Here is a 9,304-nt window from a genome sequence, read left to right on the forward strand (position 1 = left end):
TTATATAAGTAGGAAAGAAAACCCTAAAGCTTAAAGCACCTGGTATTCCCAGGCGGTCTCCCATCCAAGCACTAACCAGGCCAATACCTGCTAAGATTAAGAGATCGGGCATTGACTCTTTTTTTTTTTTTTTTTTTTTTAAGATTATTATATAATTAGTAATGAATTTCCAATAATATTAGAGCACCTGGTATTCCGAGGCGGTCTCCCATCCAGACACTAAACAGGTCCATGACTGCTAAGATTCAAAGAATGGGCATTGACTCTTTTTTTTTTCAAGATTATTATATAATTTGTGAAAAATTTACAAAAATCTTAGAGCAACTGGTATTACCAGGGGGTCTCACATCCAATTACTAACTAGGCCCAAACCTGCTTAGCTTCTGAGCTCAGACATGATCTGGCATAGCCAGGGTGGTATGGCCATAAGCGAAGACTGCTGCAAAGAGAGAGCTATTTAAAGATCAGCCAATCTAATCGCCGGTACATTATATAAGTAGGAAAGAAAACCCTAAAGCTTAAAGCACCTGGTATTCCCAGGCGGTCTCCCATCCAATTACTAACCAGGCCCATACCTGCTAAGATTCAGATATGGGGCATTGACTCCTTTCTTTTTTTCTTACAAGATTATTATATAATTTGTGAAAAATTTACAAAAATCTTAGAGCAACTGGTATTACCAGGGGGTCTCCCATCCAATTACTAACCAGGCCCAAACCTGCTTAGCTTCCGAGCTCAGACATGATCTGGCATAGCCAGGGTGGTATGGCCATAAGCGAAGACTGCTGCAAAGAGAGAGCTATTTAAAGATCAGCCAATCTAATCGCCGGTACATTATATAAGTAGGAAAGAAAACCCTAAAGCTTAAAGCACCTGGTATTCCCAGGCGGTCTCCCATCCAAGCACTAACCAGGCCAATACCTGCTAAGATTAAGAGATCGGGCATTGACTCTTTTTTTTTTTTTTTTAAAGATTATTATATAATTAGTAATGAATTTCCAATAATATTAGAGCACCTGGTTTTCCGAGGCGGTCTCCCATCCAAACACTAAACAGGTCCATAGCTGCTAAGAATCAAAGATTGGGCATTGACTCTTTTTGTTTCAAGATAATTATATAATTAGTACAAATTTCCAAAAATATTACAGCAACTGGTATTCCGAGGCGGTCTCCCATCCAAGCACTAAACAGGTCCATACCTCCTAAGATTCAAAGATTGGGCATTTACTCTTTTTTTTTTTTTTGTTGCAAGATTATTATGTAATTAGTAAAAATTGCCAAAAATATTACAGCAACTGGTATTTCCCGGCCGTCTTCCATCCAAGTACTAACCAGGCAAAACCTGCTATTATTCAGAGATCGGGCATTGACTTTTTTTTTTTTTCAAGATTATTATATAATTTGTGAAAAATTTCCAAAAATCTTAAAGCAACTGGTATTACCAGGGTGTCTCCCATCCAATTACTAACCAGGCCCATACCTGCTAAGATTCAGATATGGGGCATTGACTCCTTTCTTTTTTTCTTGCAAGATTATTATATAATTTGTGAAAAATTTCCAAAAATCTTAAAGCAACTGGTATTACCAGGGGGTCTGCCATCCAATTACTAACCAGGCCGAAACCTGCTTAGTTTCCGAGCTCAGACATGATCTGGCATAGCCAGGGTGGAATGGCCATAAGCAAAGACTGCTGCAAAGAGAGAGCTATTTAAAGATCAGCCAATCTAATCGCCGGTACATTATACAGGACCAAACCTGCTTAGCTTCCGAGAGCAGACGAGATCAGGCATAGCCAGGTTGTTACGGTCGCAAGCGAAGGATACTGCAAAGAGAAGACTATTTAAAGATCAGCCAATCAAATCGCCCATACATTATATAAGTAGGAATGAAAATCCAAAAGCTTACAGCACCTGGTATTCCGAGGCGGTCTCCCATCCAAGCACTAACCAGGCCAATACCTGCTAAGATTAAGAGATCGGGCATTGGCTCTTTTTTTTAAGATTATTATATAATTTGTGAAAAATTTACAAAAATCTTAAAGCAACTGGTATTACCAGGGGGTCTCCCATCCAATTACTAACCAGGCCCAAACCTGCTTAGCTTCCGAGCTCAGACATGATCTGGCATAGCCAGGGTGGTATGGCCATAAGCGAAGACTGCTGCAAAGAGAGAGCTATTTAAAGATCAGCCAATCTAATCGCCGGTACATTATATAAGTAGGAAAGAAAACCCTAAAGCTTAAAGCACCTGGTATTCCCAGGCGGTCTCCCATCCAAGCACTAACCAGGCCAATACCTGCTAAGATTAAGAGATCGGGCATTGACTCTTTTTTTTTTTTTTTTAAAGATTATTATATAATTAGTAATGAATTTCCAATAATATTAGAGCACCTGGTATTCCGAGGCGGTCTCCCATCCAGACACTAAACAGGTCCATGACTGCTAAGATTCAAAGAATGGGCATTGACTCTCTTTTTTTTTTCAAGATTATTATATAATTTGTGAAAAATTTACAAAAATCTTAGAGCAACTGGTATTACCAGGGGGTCTCCCATCCAATTACTAACTAGGCCCAAACCTGCTTAGCTTCTGAGCTCAGACATGATCTGGCATAGCCAGGGTGGTATGGCCATAAGCGAAGACTGCTGCAAAGAGAGAGCTATTTAAAGATCAGCCAATCTAATCGCCGGTACATTATATAAGTAGGAAAGAAAACCCTAAAGCTTAAAGCACCTGGTATTCCCAGGCGGTCTCCCATCCAATTACTAACCAGGCCCATACCTGCTAAGATTCAGATATGGGGCATTGACTCTTTCTTTTTTTCTTGCAAGATTATATAATTTGTGAAAAATTTCCAAAAATCTTAAAGCAACTGGTATTACCAGGGGGTCTGCCATCCAATTACTAACCAGGCCGAAACCTGCTTAGTTTCCGAGCTCAGACATGATCTGGCATAGCCAGGGTGGAATGGCCATAAGCGAAGACTGCTGCAAAGAGAGAGCTATTTAAAGATCAGCCAATCTAATCGCCGGTACATTATACAGGACCAAACCTGCTTAGCTTCCGAGAGCAGACGAGATCAGGCATAGCCAGGTTGTTACGGTCGCAAGCGAAGGATACTGCAAAGAGAAGACTATTTAAAGATCAGCCAATCAAATCGCCCATACATTATATAAGTAGGAGTGAAAATCCAAAAGCTTACAGCACCTGGTATTCCGAGGCGGTCTCCCATCCAAGCACTAACCAGGCCAATACCTGCTAAGATTAAGAGATCGGGCATTGGCTCTTTTTTTTAAAGATTATTATATAATTAGTAATAAATTTCCAATAATATTAGAGCACCTGGTATTACCAGGGGGTCTCCCATCCAAACACTACACAGGTCAATGACTGCTAAGATTCAAAGATTGGGCATTCACTCTTTTTTTTTTCAAGATTATTATATAATTTGTGAAAAATTTACAAAAATCTTAAAGCAACTGGTATTACCAGGGGGTCTCCCATCCAATTACTAACCAGGCCCAAACCTGCTTAGCTTCCGAGCTCAGACATGATCTGGCATAGCCAGGGTGGTATGGCCATAAGCGAAGACTGCTGCAAAGAGAGAGCTATTTAAAGATCAGCCAATCTAATCGCCGGTACATTATATAAGTAGGAAAGAAAACCCTAAAGCTTAAAGCACCTGGTATTCCCAGGCGGTCTCCCATCCAAGCACTAACCAGGCCAATACCTGCTAAGATTAAGAGATCGGGCATTGACTCTTTTTTTTTTTTTTTAAGATTATTATATAATTAGTAATGAATTTCCAATAATATTAGAGCACCTGGTTTTCCGAGGCGGTCTCCCATCCAAACACTAAACAGGCCCATAGCTGCTAAGATTCAAAGATTGGGCATTGACTCTTTTTGTTTCAAGATAATTATATAATTAGTACAAATTTCCAAAAATATTACAGCAACTGGTATTCCGAGGCGGTCTCCCATCCAAGCAATAAACAGGTCCATACCTCCTAAGATTCAAAGATTGGGCATTTACTCTTTTTTTTTTTGTTGCAAGATTATTATCTAATTAGTAAAAATTGCCAAAAATATTACAGCAACTGGTATTTCCCGGCCGTCTTCCATCCAAGTACTAACCAGGCAAAACCTGCTATTATTCAGAGATCGGGCATTGACTTTTTTTTTTTTTCAAGATTATTATATAATTTGTGAAAAATTTCCAAAAATCTTAAAGCAACTGATATTACCAGGGTGTCTCCCATCCAATTACTAACCAGGCCCATACCTGCTAAGATTCAGATATGGGGCATTGACTCCTTTCTTTTTTTCTTGCAAGATTATTATATAATTTGTGAAAGATTTCCAAAAATCTTAAAGCAACTGGTATTACCAGGGGGTCTGCCATCCAATTACTAACCAGGCCGAAACCTGCTTAGTTTCCGAGCTCAGACATGATCTGGCATAGCCAGGGTGGAATGGCCATAAGCGAAGACTGCTGCAAAGAGAGAGCTATTTAAAGATCAGCCAATCTAATCGCCGGTACATTATACAGGACCAAACCTGCTTAGCTTCCGAGAGCAGACGAGATCAGGCATAGCCAGGTTGTTACGGTCGCAAGCGAAGGATACTGCAAAGAGAAGACTATTTAAAGATCAGCCAATCAAATCGCCCATACATTATATAAGTAGGAATGAAAATCCAAAAGCTTACAGCACCTGGTATTCCGAGGCGGTCTCCCATCCAAGCACTAACCAGGCCAATACCTGCTAAGATTAAGAGATCGGGCATTGGATCTTTTTTTTAAAGATTATTATATAATTAGTAATAAATTTCCAATAATATTAGAGCACCTGGTATTACCAGGGGGTCTCCCATCCAAACACTACACAGGTCAATGACTGCTAAGATTCAAAGATTGGGCATTCACTCTTTTTTTTTCAAGATTATTATATAATTTGTGAAAAATTTACAAAAATCTTAAAGCAACTGGTATTACCAAGGGGTCTCCCATCCAATTACTAACCAGGCCCAAACCTGCTTAGCTTCCGAGCTCAGACATGATCTGGCATAGCCAGGGTGGTATGGCCATAAGCGAAGACTGCTGCAAAGAGAGAGCTATTTAAAGATCAGCCAATCTAATCGCCGGTACATTATATAAGTAGGAAAGAAAACCCTAAAGCTTAAAGCACCTGGTATTCCCAGGCGGTCTCCCATCCAAGCACTAACCAGGCCAATACCTGCTAAGATTAAGAGATCGGGCATTGACTCTTTTTTTTTTTTTTTAAAGATTATTATATAATTAGTAATGAATTTCCAATAATATTAGAGCACCTGGTATTCCGAGGCGGTCTCCCATCCAGACACTAAACAGGTCCATGACTGCTAAGATTCAAAGAATGGGCATTGACTCTCTTTTTTTTTCAAGATTATTATATAATTTGTGAAAAATTTACAAAAATCTTAGAGCAACTGGTATTACCAGGGGGTCTCCCATCCAATTACTAACTAGGCCCAAACCTGCTTAGCTTCTGAGCTCAGACATGATCTGGCATAGCCAGGGTGGTATGGCCATAAGCGAAGACTGCTGCAAAGAGAGAGCTATTTAAAGATCAGCCAATCTAATCGCCGGTACATTATATAAGTAGGAAAGAAAACCCTAAAGCTTAAAGCACCTGGTATTCCCAGGCGGTCTCCCATCCAATTACTAACCAGGCCCATACCTGCTAAGATTCAGATATGGGGCATTGACTCTTTCTTTTTTTCTTGCAAGATTATATAATTTGTGAAAAATTTCCAAAAATCTTAAAGCAACTGGTATTACCAGGGGGTCTGCCATCCAATTACTAACCAGGCCGAAACCTGCTTAGTTTCCGAGCTCAGACATGATCTGGCATAGCCAGGGTGGAATGGCCATAAGCGAAGACTGCTGCAAAGAGAGAGCTATTTAAAGATCAGCCAATCTAATCGCCGGTACATTATACAGGACCAAACCTGCTTAGCTTCCGAGAGCAGACGAGATCAGGCATAGCCAGGTTGTTACGGTCGCAAGCGAAGGATACTGCAAAGAGAAGACTATTTAAAGATCAGCCAATCAAATCGCCCATACATTATATAAGTAGGAGTGAAAATCCAAAAGCTTACAGCACCTGGTATTCCGAGGCGGTCTCCCATCCAAGCACTAACCAGGCCAATACCTGCTAAGATTAAGAGATCGGGCATTGGCTCTTTTTTTTAAAGATTATTATATAATTAGTAATAAATTTCCAATAATATTAGAGCACCTGGTATTACCAGGGGGTCTCCCATCCAAACACTACACAGGTCAATGACTGCTAAGATTCAAAGATTGGGCATTCACTCTTTTTTTTTTCAAGATTATTATATAATTTGTGAAAAATTTACAAAAATCTTAAAGCAACTGGTATTACCAGGGGGTCTCCCATCCAATTACTAACCAGGCCCAAACCTGCTTAGCTTCCGAGCTCAGACATGATCTGGCATAGCCAGGGTGGTATGGCCATAAGCGAAGACTGCTGCAAAGAGAGAGCTATTTAAAGATCAGCCAATCTAATCGCCGGTACATTATATAAGTAGGAAAGAAAACCCTAAAGCTTAAAGCACCTGGTATTCCCAGGCGGTCTCCCATCCAAGCACTAACCAGGCCAATACCTGCTAAGATTAAGAGATCGGGCATTGACTCTTTTTTTTTTTTTTTAAAGATTATTATATAATTAGTAATGAATTTCCAATAATATTAGAGCACCTGGTTTTCCGAGGCGGTCTCCCCATCCAAACACTAAACAGGTCCATAGCTGCTAAGAATCAAAGATTGGGCATTGACTCTTTTTGTTTCAAGATAATTATATAATTAGTACAAATTTCCAAAAATATTACAGCAACTGGTATTCCGAGGCGGTCTCCCATCCAAGCACTAAACAGGTCCATACCTCCTAAGATTCAAAGATTGGGCATTTACTCTTTTTTTTTTTTTGTTGCAAGATTATTAATGTAATTAGTAAAAATTGCCAAAAATATTACAGCAACTGGTATTTCCCGGCCGTCTTCCATCCAAGTACTAACCAGGCAAAACCTGCTATTATTCAGAGATCGGGCATTGACTTTTTTTTTTTTTCAAGATTATTATATAATTTGTGAAAAATTTCCAAAAATCTTAAAGCAACTGTATTACCAGGGTGTCTCCCATCCAATTACTAACCAGGCCCATACCTGCTAAGATTCAGATATGGGGCATTGACTCCTTTCTTTTTTTCTTGCAAGATTATTATATAATTTGTGAAAAATTTCCAAAAATCTTAAAGCAAACTGGTATTACCAGGGGGTCTGCCATCCAATTACTAACCAGGCCGAAACCTGCTTAGTTTCCGAGCTCAGACATGATCTGGCATAGCCAGGGTGGAATGCCATAAGCAAAGACTGCTGCAAAGAGAGAGCTATTTAAAGATCAGCCAATCTAATCGCCGGTACATTATACAGGACCAAACCTGCTTAGCTTCCGAGAGCGACGAGATCAGGCATAGCAGGTTGTTACGGTCGCAAGCGAAGGATACTGCAAAGAAAGGACTATTTAAAGATCAGCCAATCAAATCGCCCATACATTATATAAGTAGGAATGAAAATCCAAAAAGCTTACAGCACCTGGTATTCCGAGGCGGTCTCCCATCCAAGCACTAACCAGGCCAATACCTGCTAAGATTAAGAGATCGGGCATTGGCTCTTTTTTTTAAGATTATTATATAATTTGTGAAAAATTTACAAAAATCTTAAAGCAACTGGTATTACCAGGGGGTCTCCCATCCAATTACTAACCAGGCCCAAACCTGCTTAGCTTCCGAGCTCAGACATGATCTGGCATAGCCAGGGTGGTTATGGCCATAAGCGAAGACTGCTGCAAAGAGAGAGCTATTTAAAGATCAGCCAATCTAATCGCCGGTACATTATATAAGTAGGAAGAAAACCCTAAGCTTAAAGCACCTGGTATTCCCAGGCGGTCTCCCATCAAGCACTAACCAGGCCAATACCTGCTAAGATTAAGAGATCGCGGCATTGACTCTTTTTTTTTTTTTTTAAGATTATTATATAATTAGTAATGAATTTCCAATAATATTAGAGCACCTGGTATTCCGAGGCGGTCTCCCATCCAGACACTAAACAGGTCCATGACTGCTAAGATTCAAAGAGATGGGCATTGACTCTCTTTTTTTTTCAAGATTTATTATATAATTGTGAAAAATTTACAAAAATCTTAGAGCAAACTGTATTACCAGGGGGTCTCCCATCCAATTACTAACTAGGCCCAAACCTGCTTAGCTTCTGAGCTCAGACATGATCTGCATAGCCAGGGTGGTATGGCCATAAGCGAAGACTGCTGCAAAGAGAGAGCTATTTAAAGATCAGCCAATCTAATCGCCGGTACATTATATAAGTAGGAAAGAAAACCCTAAAGCTTAAAGCACTGGTATTCCCAGGCGTCTCCCATCCAATTACTAACCAGGCCCATACCTGCTAAGATTCAGATATGGGGCATTGACTCTTTCTTTTTTTCTTTGCAAGATTATTATAATTGTGAAAAATTTCCAAAAATCTTAAAGCAACTGGTATTACCAGCGGGTTGCCATCCAATTACTAACCAGGCCGAAACCTGCTTAGATTCCGAGCTCAGCATGATCTGGCATAGCCAGGGTGGAATGGCCATAAGCGAAGACTGCTGCAAAGAGAGAGCTATTTAAAGATCAGCCAATCTAATCGCCGGTACATTATACAGGACCAAACCTGCTTAGCTTCCGAGAGCAGACGAGATCAGGCATAGCCAGGTTGTTACGGTCGCAAGCGAAGGATACTGCAAAGAGAAGACTATTTAAAGATCAGCCAATCAAATCGCCCATACATTATATAAGTAGGAGTGAAAATCAAAAGCTTACAGCACCTGTATTCCGAGGCGGTCTCCCATCCAAGCACTAACCAGGCCAATACCTGCTAAGATTAAGAGATCGGGCATTGGCTCTTTTTTTTAAAGATTATTATTAAATTAGTAATAAATTTCCAATAATATTAGAGCACCTGGTATACCAGGGGTCCTCCCATCCAAACCACTACACAGGGTCAATGACTGCTAAGATTCAAAGATGGGCATTCACTTCTTTTTTTTTTCAAGATTATTATATAATTGTGAAAAATTTACAAAAATCTTAAAGCAACTGGTATTACCAGGGGGTCTCCCATCAATTACTAACCAGGCCCAAAACCTGCTTAGCTTCCGAGCTCAGACATGATCTGGCAATGCCAGGG

The 9,304-nt window shown here is 40.0% G+C and overlaps 8 pseudogenes; all 8 read right to left on the reverse strand.

Annotated features, from left to right (window-relative positions):
* Positions 1 to 658: 658 nt before the first annotated feature.
* Positions 659 to 777, reverse strand: LOC113089321 (uncharacterized; annotated as a pseudogene).
* Positions 778 to 2,032: 1,255 nt separating this feature from the next.
* Positions 2,033 to 2,151, reverse strand: LOC113089305 (uncharacterized; annotated as a pseudogene).
* A 366-nt stretch (positions 2,152 to 2,517) lies between these two features.
* LOC113089328 (uncharacterized) lies at positions 2,518 to 2,636 on the reverse strand (annotated as a pseudogene).
* An 830-nt stretch (positions 2,637 to 3,466) lies between these two features.
* Positions 3,467 to 3,585, reverse strand: LOC113089306 (uncharacterized; annotated as a pseudogene).
* A 1,387-nt stretch (positions 3,586 to 4,972) lies between these two features.
* On the reverse strand, positions 4,973 to 5,091 carry LOC113089311 (uncharacterized; annotated as a pseudogene).
* Positions 5,092 to 5,455: 364 nt separating this feature from the next.
* Positions 5,456 to 5,574, reverse strand: LOC113089329 (uncharacterized; annotated as a pseudogene).
* Positions 5,575 to 6,404: 830 nt separating this feature from the next.
* LOC113089307 (uncharacterized) lies at positions 6,405 to 6,523 on the reverse strand (annotated as a pseudogene).
* Positions 6,524 to 7,776: 1,253 nt separating this feature from the next.
* On the reverse strand, positions 7,777 to 7,896 carry LOC113089334 (uncharacterized; annotated as a pseudogene).
* Between the last annotated feature and the right edge of the window lie 1,408 nt (positions 7,897 to 9,304).

Source organism: Carassius auratus, unplaced genomic scaffold (genome assembly GCF_003368295.1).
Source record: "Carassius auratus strain Wakin unplaced genomic scaffold, ASM336829v1 scaf_tig00049326, whole genome shotgun sequence".
Taxonomy (NCBI): Eukaryota; Metazoa; Chordata; class Actinopteri; order Cypriniformes; family Cyprinidae; genus Carassius; species Carassius auratus.